This window comes from Suricata suricatta, chromosome 7, assembly GCF_006229205.1.
Source record: "Suricata suricatta isolate VVHF042 chromosome 7, meerkat_22Aug2017_6uvM2_HiC, whole genome shotgun sequence".
Taxonomy (NCBI): Eukaryota; Metazoa; Chordata; class Mammalia; order Carnivora; family Herpestidae; genus Suricata; species Suricata suricatta.
Window position 1 is genome coordinate 140,881,854 of NC_043706.1, and position 21,299 is coordinate 140,903,152.

At 41.0% G+C, this 21,299-nt stretch overlaps 1 long non-coding RNA gene across 1 annotated transcript; it reads left to right on the plus strand.

The window, feature by feature from the left end:
- Positions 1–42: 42 nt before the first annotated feature.
- LOC115295536 lies at positions 43–19,423 on the plus strand. Its single transcript, XR_003910458.1, has 3 exons — positions 43–107; positions 8,333–8,388; positions 19,157–19,423. It is a non-coding gene; the product is annotated as an uncharacterized LOC115295536 (long non-coding RNA).
- Positions 19,424–21,299: the final 1,876 nt, after the last annotated feature.

Genomic DNA, 21,299 nt, shown 5'->3' on the forward strand with positions numbered 1-21,299 from the left:
ACCTCTGAGTCTATTAAGAGGAGAATTTGATCCGGTAGTATGTCTGAAGTTGAGATATCGAGAAGTACCTGAAAACAACAACAAACTCAAGAAAATTATTAATTCAGGTGAGATAAAAATGTACACAAAATAAAAATTATATTGCACTGTATGACTAACATTTACACAGATGTAAGTGATACAATACTTAATAATACTCTATCCAAAATTAGGATGTCTGTGTTGGAAGGGTGGGATGAAAGGGTAGAGAGGTGAGGGGGGCATCGAGCAGGGTCACTGTGTCATGTCAGTGCTGGGGGGACATTTATGTGGTGGAAGTATCCCCCAGATGGACCAAGAGGATCCTTTCACAGAGAGTGCAGTGAGACGAGGGCTTTTCTAGCCTTAGAGTGGCCCATGCTGTAGGTGCAAGGACCCTGGGGAAGAGAGCTATCCGTCTATACTTCATGGTAGAAAATCACTAATATTGCCTAAAATATAGAATGAAGACATAGAAATATAATACATAATTTAGAGATACAGAGATGACTGTCAACAGACTTAGTAAAAGGATAGAAAGTAGTTTCCTTGGAGAAAGGGAACATGGGCATGAAGGACACTACTGTTCTTCCTAACAAATTTGAGGACTCTCTTTAGTGTATGTGCCATATATATGTGTGAATTTGATAAAAATACACCCTTAGAAGGGCTCTTGGCTGGTTCATTTGGTTGAGTGTCTAACTGTTCATTTTAGTCAGATCATGATCTCATGTTTCGTGGGATCAAGTCCCATGTCAGGCTCTGCACTTACAGCATAGAGCCTACTTGGGATTCCCTCTCTCCCTTTCTCTATACCCTTCCCCTGCTCATGTTCTTGCTTTCTTTCTCTCTCTCAAAATAAATACGTAAACTTAAAAAAGTTTGTTCTAATGATTCCATGCTGCAGGCTGATTACATCAAATTGGAACTTTTGGCAATGTTCTGTGAGGTGGAATAGGTCTGCATTTGAATACTTCATCTCCTCTCAGATGAAATCTCCTCTTGGTGACTTATAAGGGTAGTTAGTTACCTAGGAAGGAGTTCCTTACTAGTATGATAGCAACTAGAGACCTGAATGTGTGGACATGATATAAAGCTACTGATATGGCTACCTTCTCAAAAGTCTGTAGCTGGCATTTAAGGATTGGAATATGGACATATTATAAATAAAGAGTCATTTTGAGCACAAGCACACACTTTCAAGATGACAAAATATTTTTTATTAATAACAGCATGTAATATAGTTTTTAGTATATAGTGTTATATTTAATGGTACTACTAAGATAAAGGTGGATACAATTTCTATCTGGAAATTATGATGAGTAAGCACATATTTTTAGCATTTTATATCACAGGATTTGGTTACATACAATAGTCTGTAAGCTACATATGTTCATGTAGCTATTTTATTTTTAAATCATGCACTTGAGTAATTCAGCTGGTGCAGAAATTTTAAATAAGGTTCAGGCTTGGGCTCAGTCATTATTCAGGCTCTTGGCTCAGAGTTGTCTCTCTCTGAGACTTTTTCAGGTCACTTTCATGACTGCATGACCTGGGACACTCTGGGCTTGAAGGCCCAGGAAGCTGATGTGCTGACATCCAAACATAGTCCAGAGGTCAAGGGAAAAGTCACACTCACCAAGCCATGAGACCAAAGTCTGAAGTCCAGCTCATAATAAAGAATTAAAATGTCCAAAGTAACACTGACACTTCCACATTTGGCCAATGTGGAATGACGGGAACCAGACTTTCTTTCTTGGAAGAAAATAAAAGCATTTGAGAAAATATATGAAATGATGGTTTTTCATCTATCAGGGAGCCTAGGCCAGTAATCCCTGAGGGGGACAACAAACGTATCAGTCCTATGAACACACCCAGCTTTCTACAGAGAGAACTTCTGGGCCACTGCACTCGGAGAAGAACCCATGTAGAGTGGGAGGATTCCTTGCATTGAAGAGATGAAGCCAGGAGACCAGGTCAACTACGGTGGCTGGGGTTCACAGGCAGGAGTGCTGGGAGCAGGGAGCCACACACAGAAAGACACTGAGCTAAACAGAAGCTCCTTCTTAATTGTATTTTAAGGTGGATCAGCACAGATGTATGAGTAAACGGCCCCAAGCTGAGGGAATGAGCACCTGAAAGGAGGAGAAGGAACAATCCCCAGCACACATGACATCAGGATCAGAACCATTCAGCCAGGCACACTGGAAAAGCCTTGGATACACAAGGCACATAGAGTGCACAGAAAACCTGGCTGAAGGCCATTCCTTTCTTGCCTAACAAAGCTTAAAAGCAAGTCTTAAAGGATCAAACTCCTGCCAAATACTTTGTGTTTCAGTACATAGGTCAAGGTATTTATAAGAATACAAAAATATATACAGTACCCAGCAAAGTAAAATTCAGTCCTCTGGCATCTAATAAAGAAGTTCCAAGTATGCAAAGCAGCAGGAAAATACAACCCACATAAGGATGAAAAACAATTAATAGACTAGAATGAGTAGATAAGAAAAACACAACGATTATAACTATACTACATGTATTTAATATGGTGCAGAAAAGATTAATCATGTTAAGCAGAGATACAGAAGATTTAAATACTCAACCTGAACTTGGAAAATACAGTGATGGAGTTGAAAAACACCCTGGGAAGAATTAACATCAGAATAGACACCATAGAGGAAAAGCTTAGTGAACTTGAAGACATAGCAATAGAAACTGTCCAAAATGAAAGAGGAGCTGAGAGATATTTCAAGTGGCTCACCATAAGTACAGTTTAATTGGTATCCTCAAATGATATTGGGGGGAGGTAAGAAACATTTGAAGAAATATGGACTGAGAATTTTCAAGTTTGATTAAACACTGCTATCCCACAAAGAAAACCAATCCCCCCTAAAATGTGAAGAAAACCACAAGACATTAAAATAAAACTGCTTAAAACCAGCGATGAGGAGATCATATAAGCAGCCAAAGGAAAAGAAAAGACTTTATATAAGAGGAACACTGATAGAATTAAAACAGATTTCTTGTCAGAAAGAGTGCAAGTCAGAAAATGGTAAAAGTACCATTACCGAATTTAAATTACCGAAAAGGGAGAAAATCTCGAATTTCATGCTGTATGAAATATCTTCCAAAAACAAATGGAAAAGAAAGACTTGTAGTTAGTCAAAACCTGAAAGAATTCATGAGTAGCAGACTTACATTGTTATAAATGACAGGGGATACCTACAAGCAAAAGAAAAATATTAGCATATGGGAATCTACAGAATGATCCATAGAAAAACCATCAGAAATGGTAAATGTTGGGGCATCTGTTGTCTCAGTAGGTTAAGCATCCAACTTTTGACTTTGGCTTTGGTCATGATTTCATGGTTTGTGAGTTTGAGCCCCACATCAGGCTGTGCTGACAACACAGAGTCTGCTTGAGATTCTCAGTCTTCTTCTCTCTCTGCCCCTTCTGCTTGTCTCCTCTCTCTCTCTCTCTCTCTCTCTCTCTCTCTCTCAAAAATAAATAAACTCAAAGAAACCCAGAAATGGTAAATGTTTGGGTGAATATAAAACATGGTTTTTTTTTTATGAAAAAATATCTTTTTAATAATGCATGTTAACTAAATTTATTGTGGTCATCATTTTATAATATGTATAAGTCAAATTATTTTGCTGTATCCTTTAACCTTGTGTAATGCTGTATGTCAATTAGATCTCAGTAAATCTGGAAAATTTCCTTAACAGATAATTAAATGCTTAAGGCAAAAATAATAACAATATATCCTTGGGTTTATAAAATTATGTGCTACTAAATGATTGGTCTGCCAAAAAAAAAAATGCTTACTGTATAGTAGTTCCCAATTTCCATCATGTACGTACTCCTGCCCGGCTGATTGCAAGTCGAGCAAACTACAAATGGATTTGAGGATGGATGCACACAGTTGACTTTCGTGAGATGGTAAAAATGGGCTTATAAAATGTGTCAGTAATATATACAACTACATAGCACAAAATTTGAGAGGGAAGAAAGTAAGGATACTATTTTGTAAAGTTATTATGCTGAACATGAAGAGATATAATAATAGAGCTTGAAGACAGACTGAGATTACATATAGATGTTAACACTAGAGCAGCCAATATGTAACAAAATGAAGTTATAGCTAACACACTAACAAAGACACAGAACATGCTAAAGAGATAAACCTAAATGCTTTTATAGATTAATTTTAGAGATACATGTACCACATGAAGAAATTTCAAAAATTAGATTGCTAGGGAAAAGCACTTTGTAATAGAACATGTACCATACAACACTATATCTATAAAGCTTAAAATATTTAAAATATCACTGTGTTTTGTGGATCTATACTATACATATGTAGGGATGGGAATAATAAACATAAAAGTCCAAATAAGTATTATTTCTAGGGGGAAGGAAGAGATATTTCTTGGAGGAAGACAAAGAAAGGCTTAACTCGAACTGTAATATTCTGTTATCTGAAATCTGAAGCTGAGATAAACATGGTCTGATTTGATTAAGTTTATTGTTGGGTATATGAGTTTGTTATGCTGTATCTATAAAATTTTAATGATTTTAGCATCTCAAAATTTAAAAAATACTAATCAATTCTTCTGTCACAGGTTTCAGAACACCTGAGCTGGATGACCAGCCCAGTGTCCCTGCTAGGCACAGTTCATGCCAAGGCACACCATGATAAGCAGAGAGCAGTGCATGGTGGGGACAGATCTGGGCAAAAGTCAGCCAGAAAAATGAATCACGTTTAATGGCATTAACCTTAGAAAATGTGATGTCAGGATAAGCATTGCTATAGGGATTAAGGTTTATGATGTTTATCGTCAACACTTTAAATATTTTAATATATTCCATAAGACAGGGCCACAATTTTGCAGATTTAGCTGACTTCTTCCTCCCCTCCTTCCTCCCTTCCTTCCACCCTTCCTTCCTTCCTTCATCTTCCTTCCTCTCCCTTCTCCCTTTTCCCTGCTTTCTCCTCCTTCTTATTTGTCTTTTCCTTCCTCTTTGTCTTTTTTTGCCAGCATTTTTTCCATAGTTTTGTTTTGGTTTATTCCACGCTGATATTTTTAGTTTAAAGTTCATGGTGGGGGGCAATTTTTCTTCATTCTTCAGATCTGACCTCAGGGTAGAAATAACTTTCTTGTAATCTCAGAGTACTGACAATAGTCTGTAATAGATTTTAAACTTTTATTTGACTTTGGATTTAAATAAAAATAAAAATAATTTCTATTTACATCCGGATTATTGCTCATGTAGAAACCATTGCATATATAACTATTTACATAGGTCGTATGAGGATTTTTTTTTGGATGAGGCATACATTATAATCATGCTTAAAAAAAATCACAGTGTGTTTTATCATAAAAATGTGATAGAATTATGTCCCTGTTAACGCAATCCCTTCCCTTCCTTTTAATTTCCTCATCTGTAGAATGAGAGAGGTGGGCTTTCTGAGGTCCTTTGAAGATAAAATGTCCCTTTCTGGTACCTCTAGTATCTGGCATTTTTTATTCCGTTTCTCCAGCTGTCACAGAGTAAATGAGGGGAGAGATACCAATATACAGGAGTCGCCAGATGCTGCCATTTCAGATAACATTCAGTGTTTTGTTGGCTGAATAAACACATAGCAGGATCTGGGGATGCAATGTTATCTTTACAGCCATTGTTATGATGGAATTCCGTGGGGGGCTTTTACCGTCTCCAGTGAATTGTTTATTAGATGATATTTTGACTGGAACTATTTTCTACAGTTTCCACTATCTACACAGACAAAGAGGGAAACTCACAGTATTTCTAAATTTTCAGTGCTCAGAGATATGCGCCTGACCTAAATTATAAGCTTGCATTTACGAGAAATGCAAAAAATAGGATATGATTAAACAGATCCAAGGTTATTTAAAAAATCAAGCTTGACTAAATTTGATGAAATGTGAAAACCGAAGACACTGAGTGGAAATGTGGCCTGCGTCAATGGCAAGGACACCTTTCCTGGAGCCTGGATGGAGGCAGGAGTCCTGAGATACAGAGGACTAGCTGTCCTTCGTTTGGTAGACATGATCAGTGTTGTTTCTCATTTTCTGATAGAAAACATACAGGTCATAATTACCCCGGTATATAATCACTTGTGGAGATGATTAATATCCAAATATTCAGCCCTACCCAAGATCTAGCCAACCAAAATATCTGGGCCAAATCTCAGCACGTGTGGTTTGGCAGGGGTCCACGGTGACTCCCATAATCCTGGGGCTGATCTTTCCTTCAAAGTTCAGAACAGGGCAACCTCCCTCAACCCAAGTTTGGTTTTGATGCCCTGGTGCCTTGAACACCATTGTGATTTTTCTCACTGTAGAGTAAGGGAGTTTCCTGTCTGCACTGCCAGGGTCCACTGGAAGGCAGGAAGCATGACTCAGTCACTGGGGATCATCAAAGCTCATTTTTTATTAGACTGTTTTTATAAAATGTAAATAATGACGCTAACACTATTTTTATTTTATTTTGTTTCATTTTATTTTCTGTTTATTTTTGCGACAGAGAGAGACAGATCATGAGCAGGGGAGGGTCAGAGAGAGGGAGACAGAATTAGAAACAGGCTCCAGGCTCTGAGCTGTCAGCACAGAGCCCGGTGCGAGGCTCGAACTCACTAACCATGAGACCATGATCTGAGCTGAAGTCGGACACTAAATCAGCTGAGCCACTCAGGCGCCCCAACACTATTTTAGTATAAGCGTTTTGTGAGTCACCTAACAGTCTTCTAAGGTCTATGTTTTAAAAGCTTCATTTCACAGAGCAGGAAATTGAGTAAATGTGAATTTAAGTCTCTCTCCCTCATGTTTTCTCCATAAAGTACATAGTCCCACAATCCACAAGCCAGCTTTATACATAATAATATTTTTATTGAGCCTAGAGGAGCAGGCAGCTCCTTGATGTGACAAGATTATTTTCTGGATGCCTAGAAGAACCAGATAATACCACCAGGCAATTTGATGGAGGCTAGAGAGAATCCCCTACAAAGGGCTTGAAAGCAAAGAATAGGCCTTTAGAGTAATCTGTTCAAGCAGATAGACTCAGGGCTTGGGAAGATATTCTTGAAATGAGTAATGTGAGTAATCCAAGCAAAGTCTGAATTCCCACATCAGTGCTCAGGTGCCTGTGGAGACAGCAAGTGTTACTCACTTTGAGGGCCAAGAAGGACGACCCAGAAACTACACGGTCAGATGGTAGCCTGACTGGCCTCATAGGCAAGGAGGCCGAAGTTGTGAAGACTCTTCTAGTTCAGAGATGATGGTTTAGCCATAACTTTCTGGTCAGTGGTGGTGAGCAACCAGTTTCTCATGACCTTTGCTGTGAGGAAGGGGTACCTCCAAGTAGAGGCACCACAGAGAGGCAAAATTTTAACAAATCTTGACTGATGGTGATGAAATGTAGGGCCATTGCCTATTGGAGGGTGTCCCTTGGCTTGTTCATTGCACATTTCTTGGATGCTCTATACTTGTAAGGTAGGGAGAAGAATCAGATGTTTAGGAACATGGACTGATTTAAAAGATTTATGTGTGCCTTGTCTTTTTTTGTGTGTGTAAAATAGCATTTTATACTATTACAAATATTTGCTGAATTGTGGATTTGGGCAAACCTGTATGCAAATCCCAACTTAACCACTTTATCAGCTGTGGGACCTTAGACAACTTCATTCATTTCTCCAAGCTTCAATTTCTTTATCTATACCACGGGGTCAATAACAGGTACCTGTCTGGTTGTTGTTTCACTGTTAATTCAAGAATTTAAGCCATGCATGGGAGTCAGCTTGTGTTGATTCTGAGAGGCAAATGTTAAACAGTTGATAGCTTGAAACTGGTTATGGTGGAAGAATGTATGCCACAGAAATCTGGCAGGAAAACATCTTCCCTCCACCCCACAGAACCTAATGACCAACACACCACTGAACGGAAGGCCTGGAAACAGCGCTAAATAGTGGGAGAGAACAGTGGGGCGATGCTTTCCTAGAGAAACACTTGTAGGAATATCATTTGTTTGTGCGGTTGATAAGGAATGCCCTTGCTTCTGAAACTGCATTTACCATCTACTTATTTCAAGGGAGAATGTGCTAAGTGGTCCAGAGACTAACTCTTGGCAGAGAGGAAGCCAGTCAACTGAGAAGTTTGATGATGTGCGTTAAGTTTCTGTGCCAGTCTTTGTTGACCCACATGCCTGACTATAACACTAGTCCTTCAACTGTTTTAGGACAAGAGGACCTCCTCTTTTGTAATTTATTTTTACTTGTTTATCATCTCCTAGGTTTGCAATTTGGATGATTTTCAGCACATACAGCATCAACTGAAACAATGAAAGTGGTGAGTAACTGATACTATAGATATTTTTCTTGATGATCTTGTGAACACCAAGTAGTCTTCATAGGATTAATCAATTTTAATTCTTATGCCACCAATGCTAGATATTTTTTGTTACCCTCTTCTGGTTGTTGTTGAACAGAGGGACTTTCTCTGCACAATACAACTAGTCTAGAATTTTGCTCCTGACAGGTTTTTCTAATTCATCTGAGACCATTATAATAACTACTTCATAATACCCAAAAGGAAGGAAATTATATTTATTGTGATCATATGTCCCAGATTTTCCAAGATACTTTCCATTTTATAATTTTATTCTTTCAATTAAGATGATTTATTACATGTCAGGGAATCATGATCTACTTTTATTCTGCTTTAAGACTTTAATATGAATGAATTAATATAGTATAAAAATAGCATAGTTTCTTAACACAAGAAGTAGATGAATGATTTATATGAAAAAATCATATAAAGGTGTAATGACTAATTCATATTTAGTTGTAGATTTAATAATCCTCAATTAATCAAAAAGAACAAAATTACCCGAGATTAAAAATTCAGATTGGCAAATTCAGAACATATGATAACCATGCATGGTCTTTCTTGAACTTGGTAATGGAAGGTAATAACCCACCCATGAACTACTATGTAGTACTTATCACAGGGTTAAGTTTGATAATCCAGTCAGAAAAGGAGCTAAAGCAAACTATCACATAGATACCTTATTTTACGACTGTCCAACTACAGAACTTCCCTTAGATGGGAAGAAACCAAAAAGAATTGATTGACAGATGGCTTGATTTTTTATTTTTTTAATGTTTATTTATTTACTTTAAGAGAGAGAGAGTGTGTGTGCACAAATGGGGGGAGGGGCAGAAGAGAGACTCTTAAGTAGGCTCCAAGCTCAGGGCAGAGCCTGACATGGTGCCCGAGCTCACAAACCATGAATATCATGACCTGAGCCAAAATCAAGAGTTGGGTGCTTAACCAAATGAACCACCCAGGCGCCCCTTTTTATATTTTAATATTTATTTAAGGACTGATTTTAATATATATAAATAAGCTATAGGAAACGTGGAGACTTTGTAAGAAATACCTTTCTTCTTCCTCAGGATAGAAATTCTGTGAGATTTGAAAATGAAGTTTTGTATTACCAGATGCATTAGTAAAGGAGGCAATTGCAGAAGGGACAATGGTCCCTGGCACAGTGGGAAGAAAGGCTAAGAGAAGAGAGGAGCAAACAAAATATAGTAGATGGTTGAGGTTACAAGGAGGAAGTTAACATTATTTCGAACACGATTATATTCCAAAGATACAAGGGGCTTTGGATATATTTTTAAATTTTGACTCTCAGAACACATCTTGCAAGGCAGATAATATCCCCAACAGTCACGATTGCCTCAGTTGTGGAACCAGAATTTGAATTTAGGTCTGTCATATTTCAAAGCCCACACTCTTTCCAAGACACCATACTGCCTCCCAGCCACTCACTGGGCTTCTATTATGTGCCAGATTCTTTGTAGGCAATTTCTCATTTTAGTCTCAGGAAAACAGTTAAGGTATTTTTTATAGACAAGCCTGTTTCATTTATATAATATCACAATTTTAATTCTCAAAGGCTCTTTCCTGTTATCTGAATGTTCCTTTATAAGATTTTTATTTTTAAAGATAAAACCAATACTATACATAAAAGCACAGTTAAAAAGAACATAGCAGAGGAAAATGGAATGAATTGCATTTCAGAATAGTACTTTCCATTGGCTGATCCCACTGATTAATTGATACCTCGTTTCATAACATGGCCTTAGCTGTTGTTTCAAGCCTGGTCACACCCCCAGATTAACCCGGGGAGCTTTGTAAGATCACAAAACCATGTGTCCCTTACCTGGAGGTTTTGCTTCACTAACTCTCGAGTGAAGCCTACCAGTGAGTTTTCTCAAGTTCCTCACTTAATTTCTGAGCCTCACTTTTCACAACTACAAAATAGAAATGAAAACACAAATCTTCCAGGATTGTTGTAATAGGTGAGGTAATGAATATAAGGCATCTGGTGGTCCTTGGTGTCCGTCCAATGTAAGCTGTAAATGGAGGATACTTACCCTACTGTTCAAAACATGGTCTTGGATTTATGGAAATGTGCTTTTTGGGGGGGGGGGGAATTTGTATGCAGTAAATGCTACTACCTTCATTCCATCTAAATTTCTATTTGCCTTGAGTTTTTATTGCTTCAGGGCAATCTGTTTTCAGAGCTAGGATGAGCCTAATTCTCTCCAAGCAAACTGTGTTTTGTTTGGGTGCCATTATGAAGTCCACCATCTCTTTCTCCCCAAACTACTTGCTGTGAACCCACTGCACGGGGTGTGACAGTTACATCAAAATGAGGCACAGATGCTACTGAGCCACACTCAGGAACTGTGACAGGCAGAGACAGTGTCCCCCCAGGTACTCTGGGGGTCACCTACCTCCCAGGTGTCAGTCCCCAGGTGCTCCAATGGGGAATCCTTGTGTGATGCCACCTGCCCCAGCGCCCACATGGCCGGCAGGTGCACCCCAGACACGCCTTGAGGACTTCCTCCTGTGAATCTGAAGTTAGCTCGTCCTCCCAGCTTGGGTCTAAAGATGGAATTGTCCCCCGCTTTTTTAAAAATTTAAATTTTATCAAATAATGCCTGTATGTGGTTTTAAAAATCAAATATTACTAAAAGGTTTAAAATGTAAAAGCAAGCATTCCTTTGACCTTCTGATTGCCCCTACTTCTGCTATTTTGTGTACTACTTTCAGTATTTACTTCCACATTCTAAAGAATATAATATACAACTCTTTTTTATTTTTTAAATTTAGATACTATATATAGACTCCTTTTTTTCTAAATGGAAGATGAACATTTAATTCTCTTAGACATCTTCCTGCTTCTCTCCCATTTCCCTTTCTGCCAAGAGTCTTTTAAAAAATTTTTTAATGTTTATTTATTATTGAGACAGAGAAACACAGCATGAGTGGGGGAGGGGCAGAGAGAGAGGGAGACACAATATCGGAAGCAGGTTCCAGGCTCTGAGCTGTCTGCACAGATCCGGACGCAGGGCTCAAACCCACAAACCATGAGATCATGACCTGAACCGAAGTCAGACACTTAACTGATTGAGCCACCCAGGTGCCCCTTGCCAAGAGTCTTAATAAAAGTACATGGTGATTTTTGAACATTCAGTATTTACATTACTATAACTCATTCACAGATGATTATGATTCCTTTCTTGTATTTTGTTTTCAATATTGAATTGTTTAGCTATTTCTTCATCACTGATTCCCCTCCAAATGTTCCAATCAATCAATAAATATCCTTCCTGAATTAAAGATGTGAACTGCCTATTTTCCTTGGATGCATCAGTACTGGAATTTATTGGCTTGGGTCTCAGCAGCATCTGGGTCCTGCAGACATGCATGGCTGCCATATTGGACTCTTCTCTACCAGCACTTGGAGAATTCTACTTACTTCTCTTCCAAACTCGACCTTTTGCTTCTTGAATCTTTTTCCTCCTTTGTTGTCTGGAGTTGGTATAATTCATTGACCTTTGGCTTTCTGAGAAAAATCTGTGTGAGAAACAATCTTTTTGAGAACTGCAGGTCTGGAACAATCTCTTGTCTGCCCTTGATCGATGCCTTACCAAAACTGAAATTTCAGTTCCAAAGTATCTTTTTTTCAGAATTTGAAGAAATTGCTCCAATGTCTACATGTGTCCAGTTTTGCTGTTGAGAAGTATAATATTACTTTGATTTGTAATTATTACTTTTTTTATTATTATAATCTTTGGAAGACTTTAGAGTCTTTGTTTAATCCATGGTGATCTGATTAAGTTCATTTCATAATTTTTAAAGTATGCTAGACACTTGATGGAGACATTCAATCTGAAAGTTCTTATTCTTTCATTATGAAAATTATTTTTCTATTTTTTTTTGCTAATTACTTTTCCACCATTTTCTCCAGTCACTCTCTTTTGGATCTCCTATTATGTGGATGTTGGATCTCTCTGTTTTGTTTTTTAATTAATTTATTAATTAATTAATACTTTTAGTATTTTTTAATTAAAAAATTTTTACATGGACCTCTCTGATCATCTAATTACTTTATATTCTTTGTTATATTTCCCCTTTACCTTTTCTTTTAGTTTTACTTTGTAGGAAATTGCTTCAACTTACCTTATATTTAGTGGACTTTTAAAATATTATCTAATAATTTTAATTCCTAAGAGCTCATTCCTATTTTAATAACTTCCTTTTCCAAATAGTAATAGAAATCATTATTATTTATATTTAGGGGAGCCTTTTTTAATTTTAGCAATATATAGTTTTCTTTTGTCTGTATGATGATAAATACATATATATGTATATATATATATATATTTTTTTTTAAGTTTCTCCTACTTCTTGTCTAGTGTCTTTTTCTCCAAGTTTATTTTCTTGATTCTTTTCTTTTATTCCCTGCCTTTCATGTCAGAAGCTTTCCTCCAATGTCTGGTGGTCTTTAGTTATCTGTCATATTTAGGAGCAAACCTATAAAAATGTATTAGAAGCTATGGGTACTGGGGTGGCATTATTATCTGGTGGGCCAAATGTCATTATATTTAGGAATTTCTCCAGAGCTAGTTGCTCTCCCTAAAGAAGACTCTTCCACTATTCAGATTGCCAGTATCAACCTGAATGACTGTGGGCTCTTGAGGACACACAGGGCTGGGAACCATTTAGTACAATGACTTTCCTGAAGCCCGCCTTTGTTTTCAGTCCTTTGCTTTAATTCTCAACCCTCTCTCTGTTGGGAATCTTGAGTCCCAAAAACCTCTAGCCTAATTTCTCCAAGAGTACAGGTCTTGTCTCCTTCTAGCAATGGGGAGAAGGAAAAGAAGTTACCTAGAAAAATGGCACTAGAAAGAGGATCTAGAGGTCTACCTATCATCACACAGGCTTTCAGTTATGCTGGCTCTTCCCAGCCTCCTGTCTCACCTCCTCCTTCCCTTTGCCTGGTGTGTGCTTTTTCTGTTGTACTTGTAGCTTCTTTACTGATACTTCCCTCCTCCCCAGGCACTCAGCCTTTTATTTTCTCTACTGTGCTGAATTGGTGATCACTCTTGTATCTGCTTTCCATCTTCCAAAACAGCCTTTTTAATCCTTCATGGGTTTCCAGCATTTCCTCTGTGCAAACTTTCATATTAACTCTTAGAAACACATAGGAAGTAGGTTGTACAGATTGTCTTCTCTCGAAAACTTCCCTCTGGATGTGGACATAGGTTCATCACTTGCGAACACATTGTGCAGTCCAAACTCCATGTGAAAATGGGCTTTGGGAGATAGAGGAGGAAGATTCCAAGGGGCCTTCTGGCTCCTGGCTTTATCAGTGGGCTAAGGGCTCACAAAGGCAGCATTTTCTGCTCTGTTCCCATTTTTATATGTTTGTTTGAGGCTGAATGGATGACAAAATTCTCAATCACACAAATGGTTATAAATGAAGATCTCTGAGATAGAAGCGGGGTGGTCGTATGAGCCTGTGCTTTTCGGCTTTCCTCAGATCTAGGGAACACATGTTCTCTCACCAGACCAAGGCTAGTCTGCACCCCAGAACCCCTCCCTAGGCCTGGCTTTGCACAGACAGTGTGATGGCCCAAAATAAGCCAATTTAATAGAATTATCTTCAATCCTCATGTCTTCTCCATCCAACCTATTTTTCAACCCAGAGATCAGAAGTCAATCTAGATTGTCCCTTCCTCACTTTCTGCAGCCTGCTAGACAATCAATAAATCTCCATTCTGAGTTGAATAGTGTCTCTTCTCCCCCCATCCCCATTTGTCTCTACTTGGAACCTCAAAATGTGGCCACATTTAGAAATAGGGAGTTTATTGATGTAATTAGTTAAATTAAGATGAGGTCATACTAGATCACACTAGGCCTAATCCCATGAATGGTGTTTTTATAAGAAAGATTTAGAGAAACACAGAGACACGTGGAGGGAAGAAGACCCTGTGACAACAGAGGCAGAGATTGGAGTGACCCAGTCCTAAGCCCAGGGACACCAAGGATTGCAGCCAGCACCACACATTGGAAGAGGCAAGGAAAGATTCTCCTCTGGGAGCCTCCACAGTGAACATGGCCTTGGTAACTCCTCCATTTTGGACTTCCGGCCTCCAGAACTGTGACAGCACACATTCTGATTACTTTAAGCAACCCAGGCTCTTTGTTATAGTGGCCCTAGGAAAATAATACCATTGCATTGATTCTACTTCCTTAATTTGTCCCCTCCCCATTGATCCTTTTACAGGCCAAGTGTAATGGACTTGGTGAGAGCCCTATCATTCCTGAGCTAGATTACTGCACTGGATATTTATCTGTGTATTCCAGAGTTCTTCCTGCTGTATATACTCATGCAGATATACGGCTCTCTGAGTCCATGTGTTTTCTAATGTTCGGTGCTCTTAGTATTGGCTATCTTTAGATTATAAGCTTTCAGTAGTGATTATGTCCGGCAAGTTTTATAAATAGAGCTAATTACTAGATAGACTCAGGCATCAGGGACCAGTGTAGAACCCTAAATGGTCATCAGAGCTCCTGATGTTAACATTGTCAATGGACATGGAAGATTTGGGATGGGTCATGTTTAATATTGTGTCTCTTCTTGACATTTTAGGACCTTGAGATTTTAGATCTACTCCACAGTCACATTGGGGGTGTATTTATGACACATATTACAGAGGAGTAAGATGGAAGGAACCAGAAACCCCAGAGCACGTGTCAGGGATGGGTGGTGAGGTTCTTGGTGACTCCGCACACCTTGCTTCTTTGGCCCAAGGAAGAGAGTTAGATCCAGTGACCTTGGCACACCCTCCGAGCTTCTGCCACAGATGAACATAGTGACAATCATACGTGAGAATCACAGCCATGCTTATTGAGGCCCCATGTTAACCCCTGGACGCTCACATTTAGCCCCTCGGCTCTGGGCTGTCTCACCAGGAGCTCCCCCAGACGGGTAGCTGGCAGCCAGTGTAAGGCTGCTGAGTTCGTCCTGTGGGTGAAAGGAGCTCCTTTCAGGAAATGGAAATGCCTATCCTGTGAAGAATGAAGATACACATCTAGTCTTTTATTGTCTAACTTAGATAAATAGCTGTCATAACCAACACTGAGTCATTACTATGGCTGAATAGTACACTAAGGGATTGACTTGTCTTTCCTCAGGTTAATTCTTACCAGAATCTGCCCTTTCATTCTACACATAGTGTTAGCTTTTTTTCTTTCCCAGAGCGAATACAAGAGTACACAAATAACTACTCAGTCTCTGATCTCCTGAAGCACTGTAATGATTCTCCCCATTTTGCAGAGGAGACCACAAGCTTCAGCTAGGTTCAATAACCTACCTGAAATGACATAACAGATGTGACAGAGGTGGGACCAAACCCCTAGAAAATAGAGGCCCCTGACTGCTTAGCAAACGTTTTGAGCACCCAATTTCCTTACTCAAAGAGGAAATTGCTAACAATTGTTTCTGTATTACAGATACCAGTGGCTAATATTAATGATCAATTTCATGGTGGTTTTCCAGTATTTTCATATATTTCTAATGTGCTTCCCTAGAGGAGGCATAGCTATTCCTGTTTAGATTGAGGGGAGGTGGCGTTTACGTCTACCACGGAACCCGAAGGTAACATCCACACTTTCCCGGCTCTTGCGTGAAACTCAGTATTTCCCCCTATTTTCACTCCTTGTAAGCTACCGCTTGATGAATGTGGCCCGAAGTCACTCAGGCAAAGTACTGTAATTTTGGGCAGTGCTCTCTGCAGACTAGTTCCTGGCCATTGAGGTGGGACGGATGCTCATTCAGACGTAGAGCGTGCCTTTGAGTCCAGAGCGGAGTCCTGGAGGGAGACCCACATTGCTTCGCTTGTCAGGACAACGTCCTGAAATTGCTCAAGAAATTATAATTATGCTCGCTGGTTTCCCCAGAATCAAATGGAAAGTGGGCTGAAGGCAGCTTTGGCGAGGAGACAGTATTCTTTTTCGGGTTTTTTTTTTTTTACAGCGCAAAATTTACGCTGGAAATAACAACAGTTATCATTTTGTTTTTGATAACCTTAATGCATCTTCATTTGAAGCATTAGAATTTATGAATGTTGTTAAAGGAAATCTTTTAGTCTAACTCCAGAGTAGCTATGTTTTTAACCTCTTACCACCCTCCCCTCCATGAGGGGGAAAATGCATCTTGCAAAGCTTTTATAAGAACAAGTAGGGGGGCCTGGGGGCTCAGTCTGTTAAGCCTCCGACTTCGGCTCAGGTCATGATCTCACGTTTGTGGGTTCAAGCTCTGCGTCGGGCTCTGTGCTGACAGCTCAGAGCCTGGAGCTGCTTTGGATTCTGTGTCTCTCTCTCTCTCTCTCTGCCCCTCTCCCACTCACGCTCTGTTTCTCTCTGTCTCAAAAATAAATAAAACATTAAAATTAAATAAAAAGAACAAGTATATTTCATGGGAACATGAAATCTCCCATTTTGTGTCTCCTTCCCCCTGTATTTTCTCACTACCCCTGTTGGTCAGCACCACATTAACAGCATTAGGATTTTCATTTTCCTGATCTAAGGGCGGAAGAATTGGACCCATTATATCTGGTAATTTATCAAACAGTTTCTCTATCACAAAGAACGTTTTTCCCCTCTCTCTGGGTTTCTCACAGCTCACATCGCCCTGCCAGGGGGAGATTGAACACTTTAATGTTTTGAAGAGTTCACATCAGAAGACTTCACCACATGCCTCTAAGATTTCACCTCATGAGAAATTCCCCTTCAAATCTGTGGCTTCCCCTCTTCCCAGGACCTTTTGAATTCCGTAATGGTGTCATGTGTTGGCTGTGGAGTCTGCTCGCTTTGAAGCAAATGCAGAGGCTTTGACTCCTCTCTTTTGAAAAGAAAAAGGTTGGTGATGTTTGGGAGGAGGAGGGGCGGGAAACCCTTCAACGGCCAGAAGCTGATCTTTGGATAATTCAGGATGCACCATGGGGCATTGCTAATACCTCACCTCCTGAGCCTGGAGTAAATGCCCACGCTCTGATTTCAGGTCTCTGGGTGACATACTCGTGACGTAAGAGTGGACTCCAGCAACACATGAGGCTGACCCTGAACTCTGGCCTCACTAGCTGGGGAAGTGAGAATAAATGCCAATGCCCGGGCCCCTCACCCAGCCAGTTAGATCAGGTTAATGGAATCTCATTTGGGGGCTTGGAACCACAGACTTTCAGACTCCCTGAGCGATGTGAGCGTGCCCCTCATGCTCATTCTGGGTCCTGTTTCGGGGGGAGAGCTCTGGAGGGAGGGCGAGGGCTTTGTCATCGCCTCTGTCCATCCACTCCAGCTGCCCTTCCTTCTCCCCTTGGTACAGCAGACCTGGGGCAGGTAGCTGGCCAGAGGAAGGACGCAGGGGAGGGTCAAGGGCATCAGCTCTCCCAGACGCAGTGAGAATCTGCCACATGCAATGCCCAGACTCTTGCCCGGAGCGGACAAACGGCCTCATAGCAGCTGGGGGGGGGGGGCGCGGGGCGTGCTTCAGGTTCACCACCTGTAAGAGTGTCCTAGGTAAACGTTCTTTCTAATGTTTACTTATTTTTGAGAGAGAGGGGGGGAGACACAGAATCGGAAGCAGGCTCCAGGCTCTGAGCTGTCAGCACAGAGCCCTACAGGGGGCTCAAACTCAAGGACCAGGAGACCATGACCTGAGTGAAGCTGGATGTTCCTTCTGTCACAGGTCTGCTTTCCCCCAGCATTCTGAAGAACGGTCCCATTGGGCGCAGCATTTGGGGCCAGTTTTTCTCCGTCGGGGCTGGGAGGCCCTCTCCAGAGTGATACAACCCCACTGCCACAGGCACCTGCCCTGGGCTTGCTGGCACCCTTGGGGGCGCCCCAGCCCCCGACTTCTCTGGCAGAGGCACAAAGGAAACCTGTTCCCAAGAGAGAGAAAAGGCCAGAGACAAAGGGGAGGAGACAGGTCTTCAACTTCAACCGTGCTGTGCTGGGGTCCTAAATGAAAGAGGGACGGTTTTTTAACTTGAAAAAATCAGGAAATTGAGTTTGATTAGGCCGTTTGTTTCCTGTTTCACTGATTGTTCCTGGGATTTGTGTAAATTTAGATTGGAGTGAAATGGAGAACTTTGGGAGGCAGGAGATGGCTCCTGGAGGTTGAGTTTGCACGTCTTCTGTGTTATCCTGGGTCTTCCCAGCATGGCTGTCTGGACCACACATTCCGTTAGCAATTGTTCTTTACAAAAAATAAAAAATGAAAATAGCAACTCTTCTCTACAAAAAAAAATGTATCAAACATCAAAACTGTATAGTTAAGTATAGGCAAAGATGGGGAATACAGACCTGTGTGTCTTGAAAATTAATCCTTACTGATTTAATGTTATAAAAGAGAAATATGTTTATTACAGTAGAGTTAGCACACACTAATAAATGGCAAAAAAAAATCCCACTCTCCCACCATCCAATTAAAAATTCCTGCTTTTTCTCTTCCTCCATCACTTGCAACAAAAATGGGATTTCATCATGGCCAACTCTTTTATAACATGCTTTTATTTTTACTAAAGATACATATATATATATTTCTGTGTGTTTATTGAATATAATTTATAGGTTGCACAATGTGGATGCACTTTAATTCATTTAAGGGATGTCTACATGTGGACCTTTCAGTTGTCTCTAATTTTTTTTTTTTGTGCTTCAACTATAATATTCTGCAAACCGTGTTCTTCAGCTGAACATTCAGACCTGCCCAGTGATGTGTTGAAGAGGCTTTCCAGAGCTCCAGGGGGAGTGGAGTCCTGATCGTAGCCCTTGCAGATTTTCTAGGGTTTATGTCCCTGTCCTCTTCCACCTTGACCAGAATCAAACTGGACGCGTGTACAACTCGGAGAAGTGAGGTGTGTGCGGACGGTTCTCACAAGCCACACGAGCTGTCTCCAACATCACTGGAACCATCTTTGCTAATATTTTAGGCTAAATCCTTGAAAGTGGAATTTCTGGGTCGGAGGTTATGAACACTGGAAAAGATTTTTATCTGTTTTGTGTAGCTATCCTTCAGAAAGATCGAAGTTTCTACTCCCATCAGGAACAGATGGGGTGTGTCTGGAAGCTTCTGATTTCCCCAGGGTCCCCGTCCGTTAGAAGGTGGAATGGATCACCTCTTCAGGCAGCAAGATGTCTGTCTCCTAGGGCTCTACTCGCAGACCTGAACTAGACATTCAGCCTGTTGGCCACGCATTCAAATAAAGGAAGAGTTGACCTGAATCTTCAAGGTGTCTCTTTTAACTCTGAGATTCTAGGAAAAGTTAAATAACAGAACAACAAAAACAAGTGAGAGGCCAGGAGACAATTCATAACGCACATCATGCACAAGTGACGTAAGTGATGTAAAGGAGCCCGGCACAGAAAACCTCCAGAGACCTGAGCCTTGTTCCAAAAGCAAAGGTGTTAGTTGATGTTTGGGCCCCTGGGCCTTTATCAGTTCCCCTGCGATCACGGAAGCCCGGATCGTTGGAATCAGCGGCAGACTGGACGGACGCGGGAGGCACTGGGAAGACGGATAGGCCAAGCTTAGAAGATTCTCCAGGGCCGGCCTTGCCCGCCACCCGCAGCCTGCGTGAGAGGCGATCCCCCTGAAAGGGATCCCCGCCCCTGTCTCCAGCCAGTGTCTCTCAGCCAACCCCCACCTGACTGCCTTCCCTTGTCTCCCTCTTTTCATTTTAGGGGTTGGAAAAATCCCAACATAATTCAGCTTTCTGCTGCTGCACCCAGAACACAGCAGGTGGGACAGAAGTGTATGGTGCAAATTAGATCTGAGTTCTGGTTCCGTGCCAGGGATCAGACCTTCCATACTTTACTTTAGTTCGTACAAGCCAAATATCAGATAACATTAACGTTTACATTCTGCGTCGAAAGCCATCCCAAGAATTTATTGATGTTTGCAGCGTCTGATTCCACTATAGCTGGAGAAGGCCAAGAGGAGAATCTTCTAATTTTTCCTGTTGACCTTTGGAAAGTAGCATCCTGTGACTTTCTCCATAAAGCCTCTGATCTTCAAGGGTCTAAATCTTCAACTTTTCCACAAATTATGGCACTTCCCCCCGCCCCCCCAGTGTTTCCTTTAACAGGCATGGCACGGCATCGGTGTTTGCTTTCACCTCCGGGGATGGGGGGTGGCCAGAGGAAGAGCAGCTGTGTCCACAGCAGGGACTCACTTCCCCACACGTCACCTTCGCCCTGGCCCGGGGAGGGGGGGGGAGGGCAGCCCACGGGGGATGCTTTCAAATGAGACAGGGGACAGTTTAGGGCAAGAAGTGGTTTCGGGGCACCTGGAGTGGCTCAGTCGGTTCAGTGTCTGACTTCAGCTCAGATCATGATCTTGCTGCTCAGGAGTTGGAGCCCCGCATCGGGATCTGTGCTGACAGCTCGCAGCCTGGAACCTGCTTCAGATTCTGTTCTCCCTCTCTCTCTGCCCTTCCCCTGCTCTCACTCTGTCTCTGTCTTTCTTGAAAAAAAATTTTTAAAAAATTAAAAAAAAAAAGAAGTGGCTTCAAAAAACCATTCTCACGCCAGATGAATTCTCTGATCTTGCAATTCTGTTTGACTTTTTCTTTCTTGGCTATTTCCCTCTGAAGTCTGAGGCTCCCTTCTCTGAGTTTTGTTTAAGTTTGTTTATTTTGAGAGAGACAGAGACAGCATGACCGGGGGAGAGAGAGAGAAAGAGACACAGAGACAGAGAGAGAATCCCAAGCAGGCTCCCTGCTGTCAGTACAGAGCCCAACGTGGGGCTTGATCCCATGAACTGGGAGACCATGGCCTGAACTGAAATCAGGATTCCAATGCTTAACTGACTGAGCCACCCGGGTACCCCTGAG